At 36.0% G+C, this 7,260-nt stretch overlaps 1 pseudogene; it reads right to left on the bottom strand.

Moving 5' to 3' along the window:
* Window positions 1-5,958: 5,958 nt before the first annotated feature.
* LOC103272168 lies at window positions 5,959-6,971 on the bottom strand (annotated as a pseudogene).
* Between the last annotated feature and the right edge of the window lie 289 nt (window positions 6,972-7,260).

Genomic DNA, 7,260 nt, shown 5'->3' with positions numbered 1-7,260 from the left:
TGTGATGTATGCCAGGGGTCTTCAATACAATTGTCAGTAAATTTCTCACCAAAAACCTAGAGGCAGGAAGATAGACAGATGAAGCATTTAAAATGCTGAACGAAAAGGAAGGAAAAGAAGCCCATTTCAATTTCTATATTTGGCAAAATTTATCCTTTAAAAAGGAAGGAGAATCACAACACTCTCAGATAAACACAAGCAGAGGGGTTTCATCACCACTAGACCCCATTTTAAGAGAAATATCCAAGGGAGTCTGTCAGTCTGAAATAAAGAGACAACTATGCAGTAATTTAAAGACATATGAAAATGTAAAGTTCTCCTTTAAAGGCAAATACATAGGCAAATATAAAAGTTACTCTTATTGTAATTTTGGGTTGTAACTCCACTTTTCCACAGAATTTAAAAGACAGAAATAGTAAAATAATTTTAAATGAATGTAATTAGGCTCTTAATATACAGACATGTAATTTGATCTATTTATTATGACAAAGTATAATATATTTATTATAAATAGCATAAGGGGTATATACAACTTTCTGAGTAGAGTTTATATATGTAATTGGGATTAAGTTGGTAGTAATTCAAATTAATCAAAGGTTTAGGATATTATATGCAATCACCATGGTAAATACAAAAAGTATATAGAATATACGCAAAAAGAAAGGACAGGAAGTCAAACATATCACTTTTAAAAAGCCACTAAACATAAAAGAAAACTGTAATAGAGGAAATGTGAGACAAAATAGCTGTAAGATATACAGAAAACAAAGAGCAAATGACAGAAGTTCTTTGTTTTCAACATTTCTTTTTAATTTAAATGAATTAAACTTTCCAACCAAAAACCAGAAATTGGCTGAACAGATAAAAAGCATGATCCAACTATATATTGTTTTCAACAAATTCACTTAAGATCTGAGACAAATAATTAAAAATTCAAAGAATGGAAAAAATATTCCATCCAAATTGTAGCTAAAAGAGGACTAGGTGATACGTTAATATTAGAGAACATAGACTTGAATTCAAAATTGTTACAACAGATGGAAAGGGGCATTATATAATAATAAATAGTTGAGTTCACCAAGAATTTTTGACAATTATAAATACATATATATGTATCGAATATCAGAGCCTCATTATATAGGATGCAACATCAGATTTGAAGAAAGAAAAAGGCAATCATAGAATCGTAGCTATAGACTTCAACAATGGGTGGAAAAATAAAACTGAAGATTATTAAAGATTTAAAGGATTTGAACAACACTTTAAACCAATTGGATCTAGCAGACACATACAAATCCTTCCTCTCAATAACAAGAAAAGATACCTTTACCTCAAGGGCACATGGAACGGTCTCTAGTATAAACCATAAAATAAGTCACAACCAGATCTTAAAAATTTAAAAAGATTGAAATTATACAAAGTACTTTGTGTGACCACAATGGGATGAAGATACAAATCAATTTGAAAAATGGAAAATTCAAAACTGTGTAGAAATTATGCAAATTATCTTCAATCAATTTGTTCAAGCAAAACAATGAGGAAAATTGGAAAATACCTTGAAACACATGAAGACACAACCTGCCCAACTTTACGGGATCCAGCAACAACAAAGACAGGAGGGAAATTTATAGTTGCAAGTGCATACATTAAAGGTTTTAAATCAATAGCATAACTTTAGATATTAGGTTGGAAGTTTTAACTAGAGCAGTAAGCAAGAGAAGGAAATAAAGAATATTCACATTGGAAGAAAAAAATAAAACCACTGTTCACAAATGATATAACTTTATATGTAGATAAGTGTAAAGATTTCAGGAAAACTGTTAGAATTTAATACCAAATACAGTAAAATTGCAGGGTACAAAATTAATACATAAAAATGCATTGCATTTTTATATATCAACAACAAACAATCTAGAAAAGGAAATTAAGAAATAAATTACATTTATAAGAGCTTCAAAAGTAATAAAATACTAGGAATAAATTTAAACAAATAGATAAAACACTTATACATTGAAAAAAAAATTGCCAAAAGATTGCATACAAATAATACATCTCATGTTCCTGGATTAAACACTTGATATTGTTAAGACAACCACACTACCCAAGGCAATCTACAGAGCCAATGCTGTTTCTATAAAAAGTTCCCAATGATTTTTTGTTGTTGTTGCCAGAATAGAAAAATCCACCTCCACATTTCTATGAAGTCTCAAGGGATCTCAAATAGCCAAAATAATTAAAACAACAATAACAAAGATAAAATTGAAGAAATCACATTTCTCAAATTCAAAAAGTACTGCCAAGCTATAGTAAATATAGCAATGTGGCATAAGGGCAGAAATATAGACCAATGCAATAGATAAATTGCCCAAAAATAAGTCCTAGTATATACAGTCAATTGATTTTTGGCAAGAATGCCAAGATCATTTAAGGGCGGAAAAGATATTCTTTTCAACAGATGGTACTGGGCAAACTGGATATCCACATGCAAAAGAACGATGTTGAACTTGTACTTTATATCACATGCAAAAACGAACACAAAATGATTCAAAGACTTAAACTTAGGAGCTAAAACTCTTGCAAGAACATAGAGGCAAAAGTTTCATGACATTGGATTTGACAAAGATTGCTTGGAGATGACATCAAAAGCATAAACAACAAAAGAAATAATAGGTGAATTGGACTGAATCAACATTTAAAATGTTTTGCATCAAAGGGCATTATCAAGTGAAAGGTCAGTCTGTGGAATAGGAGAAATTATTTGTAAGTTATATATTTGATACGTGATTAATACCCAGAATACATAAATAACTTCTAAAATTCAACGAGAAAAGCAAACAAACAAACAAAAACAAAAACAATGGGCAAAGGACTTCAATAAACACTTCTTCAAAGATACATGAACAGGCAAGAAATACTTGAAAAGATGTTCTACATCATTAGTAATCATGAAAATGTGAATCAAAACTACTTTGAGGCCAGTCACTATGACTCATGCCTTTAAAACAAGTATTTTGGGAAGCCGAGGCAGGAGGATCACTTGAGGCCAGGAATTCAGAATCAGCCTGGGAAACATAGTGAGACCTCACTGCTACAAAAAATTTAAAGAATTAGCCAGGCATAGTGGCATGTGCCTGCAGTCCTAACTACTTGGGAGGCTGGAATGGGAGGATGGATTGAACAAGGAGCCAAGGTCTCAGTGAGCAATGCTGGTGTCACTGCACTCCAGCCGAGGTGACAAAGATGCTATATTAAGAAAATAAATAACAACAAAAACAAACAAAATGACATTGAGTTCAATGCTTATCATGAGGGCTGGGGAAGCCCATGCCTCACCAGCACGCAACATGCGTATGTTATAAATCTTCCCTTGCATCCTCTGATTCTAAATTAAATTTAAAATAATTTTTTAAAAACGCAACGAGATACAACTTCACACCCATTAGGATGGATAGTACTGGAAAAACAGAAGATTTAGAGATAATATGGAAAAATTGAACCCCTTGTGTAATGCTGGTGATAATGTAGAATAGTTCAGCTATTGTGGGAGACAGTATGACAGCTGCTCAAAAAGTACACCCTAGAAGTATCACATGATACAGCAACTCTGCTTCTAAGCATATACTCAAAAAGAGAAACTTGCACACTGGTGCTCATAACAGCATTATTCACAATAGTCAAAATGTAGAAGCAACTCTAATGTCCATCAACCATCAATAAATAGATGGGTGGATTTACAATGTGTACTATATACAAACACTGGAGTATTATTCAGTCTTAAAAAAGAATGACATTCCTTTGATACTTGCTGCACAACGTGAATGAACCATGAACATTTATGCTAAGTGAAAGAGTCCAGACACAAAAGAAAAAATGTAGCTCGATTCAATTTATATGAAGTACCTAGAATAAGCCACTTAAACAAAGAAAGTAGAATAGAAATTACCAGTGGCTAGGAGTGTGGAGAAATAGGAGAGTCAGTGTTTAATGAGTACCGAGTTTCTGTTCTGGATGATTAAAATATTCTTCAATTGGACAGTGGTAATGATTGCACAATATTGTGAATGTATTTAATGCCACTGAATTGCACATTTAAAAATGGTTTAAAGGTATTTTATGTTATGTATATTTTACCACAATTAAAAAAAAACTTATAAAAGAGAAACCCTTCCTACTTTCCATCAATTTCATGCTAAGCCACAGAAAGGGAATCTATTTTGAAAAGTGCCCCAAATCCTCTCAGCATTATTAGTTAATAATATCCTTGAGACAGAACTGGCCTTGACAGCTGGTTAAAACAAACAGACAAACAAAAGTCACCTGTATGCAGTGATTGTAAGTGCATGCAGGTGACCATATGACTCTAGTGTTGGACAACAGGTGATTTTTATTAAGCATCTGTTATTCAAAGTTGCTTTAAAATCTAAAAATAATGATTCAGCCCATGATCATCATCATAAATGCAGAAAAAGCATTTGATAATATCCAATACACATCCACTATACAGACTCTCCTCAACTTACTAAAAGGTACCTTCATAAAACTTATAGCTAATATCATGCTTAATGCTGAAAGATTGAATGGTCCCCTGTAAGATGGGAACAAAGCAAGAATCTCGGTTCTCACCACTTCTATTTAAAATTTTAATTAAGGTTGTAGCCAGTATAAAAAGGCTAATGATAATAATAATAATAATAATAGAAATTGAAGGCATGCATTTTGAAAAGTATAAAGTATAATTGCTTTTATTCACAGAGAATATCATATATATGGGGTCTGACAATTTACTTCGTAAACTTGCCACCATGTACATACATTGGCAGCACTGTACAAACAACTCGGTGAGGTTTCACAACCTTGGTATATCAGTGTCTCACAACTGGGTTCGTGTTGATGTGTGATGGTGTCTTGCCGAGTGGCGTTCATTATTGTCACTACATGTTTATGTGTGCCATTGCTATAATGTCATAATTCAAATTAGAGCAATGAACAAGCATGGAAGTGAAATTGGGGACATGTTAGTCCAAGTTTATGGGAATAATCCCATGAAGAAAATGGCAGTGTACAAATGTATTAATTATTTTCCTGAGGGGACAGGAAGCATCACTGATGATGAGAGGACAGAACAGTCAGTAATGAGCAGAACTGACCCCCAAAATTACAAAAGCTAATCGAACTGCGCATCGAAATCACTGACTGTGAGAAGCATAGCAGACCAAATAGACATCAATAGAGAAACAGCTAGGAAAATCTTCACTGAAAATCTCGACATGACAAAGGTGTGTGCAAAAATGGTCCCAAAGGGAACTCTTGCATCACAATAAGGCTCCAGCCTCATTGTGGACTATCTATGAGGGAGTTTTTAGTCAGTTAACAAATAACTGTATTGGGACACCCTCCCTACTCACCTGATCTGGCCCCCAATGACTTTTTATCTTTACCTGAAGATAAAGAAAATATTGATGACATTTTGATGATACTCAGAACATCAAGGGTAATATGATGACAGCTCTGATGACCAAAAAGCGTTCAAAAATGACTTTGACGGGTAGACTGGGCACTGGTCTTGGTGCATAGCTTCCCAAGGGGAGGACTTCAGAGGTGACTGTAGTGATTTTCAGCAATGAGGTAATGTAGCACTTCTTCTAGGATGAGTTCACGAACTTAATTGTCAGACCTAAATGTTAGAATAAGACATATATCTTCCTTAAGATTGATGTGTATATGCATATATAATGTAAGCAAATCTTTTTTTTTTTTGCTATTTCCGATCTTTTTATTTCTTCAAATTTGTTATTGATCAGGAGTGACTGAAATAAAAAATATAATTGAGTCCCATCTTCATCCTCATGGAAGTGGTTTGAAGGGAAAACTGGTCAAATGAATATCATCGCTTCCCATTGTCAACCAGTAAATAGATGCCATTGATAGACAGCCGGGGATCTGTCAAGAATGCTCAAGCTATGTTACATAATACAGTATCCCTGTTCCCAGGGGGAAACCTGGGAAATAACAGGTGCACTTCTTGGTTTCATCATACAGGACAAGCACAAAAGCACCCCCATCCCTCTGAGAACGTTGGACTATGCCCCCTTGAAAAAAGCTTTGCCTCCTTTGTCACGAGCAATCTTCCTCCAGCAGTCAAGTGTACCTGTGTACATGCTATCAGTTCCTTTGAGCCCTGACTGCGTCATCATGGGCGATGGAAGGTATCAAATGGATAGGAAGTCAACCCAGCAACGGCAGGTACAGACTGTGCGATCATTTGCCTGATGAGGATGTGAATATTCTTGGGATCTGGAAGCAATCCTTTTGCAGCATCATAGACACCGAAGTAGGCAGCTCGGTAGATGACAATACCCTGTACAGACATGCTAAAACCTTGGTACAGGTCCTTAATCCCATCAGATTTGTAGATCTTAACCAGGCAGTCACCGAGGCCTCTGAATTCCCTCTCAGCTCTGGCTTTACCCACATCAGTTGCTAGATGGGTACGGGCAAAATCAAGGCGTACAGAAAACATAAGGATGTGGCCCCAGCGGCACCGCCCGATGCCAGATTCCCTGCAAAGTGGCGCCCAAACTGGGTCCTCCTGTCCACACCATCCAGGAAGATCTGCTTGTATTTATCTTTGAAGGCAAAGTTGAGGGCCTGGGTGGGGAAGTATCTGATGACACTGGCTGGGTCACCAGGCCAGAAGGACAGGACTCCCTGCTCCTTGGGGATATGAACCACGCAGTCTATAATGCCCTCGTATTGCTCATCTTCAGTGATTTGCTTGCTGGCATGCTGCACCTGTAGCAGCAGCTTGACCACTCGATGGGTGCTACCGCAGTCTTGGAGATGGCCGCAGCCACTCTACCTGCCAGGAAGTCCTTGGTGAAGGACACAGTGGCATCTGTCATTTTGAAAGGAAGGAAGAGGCAGGCAACTGCGGGGATGGGACTCGGCCGGGAACTGGCTTTGACTCCAGCGTTCTGGGGATGTATGTAAATCTTAAGCAATTCACAGCAAGGCGACTGAACCTAATGAAGGAGGTCGGTATATTACTCGTACAGATCAATATGCATGAGTGACTGTAAATTTCTATATACTGGTAACAAAGAATCCAAAACTGAAGTTAATTCCATTTCAAAATTGCTGAAAAGAATGAAAGAATCAATTTCACAAAATAGTGCAAAGCATATTTACATGACAACTATGAGGCATCGCTATGACACATTTAGAGATTTAACTAAATGGAGACACAATCCATACTTTTGG

The sequence above is a fragment of the Carlito syrichta genome, unplaced genomic scaffold (genome assembly GCF_000164805.1).
Source record: "Carlito syrichta isolate Samal-C Ts95f unplaced genomic scaffold, Tarsius_syrichta-2.0.1 Scaffold312157, whole genome shotgun sequence".
NCBI lineage: Eukaryota > Metazoa > Chordata > Mammalia > Primates > Tarsiidae > Carlito > Carlito syrichta.
The sequence above is the reverse complement of the archived record's forward strand: the minus strand, read 5'-3'. Positions and strand labels throughout refer to the sequence as shown.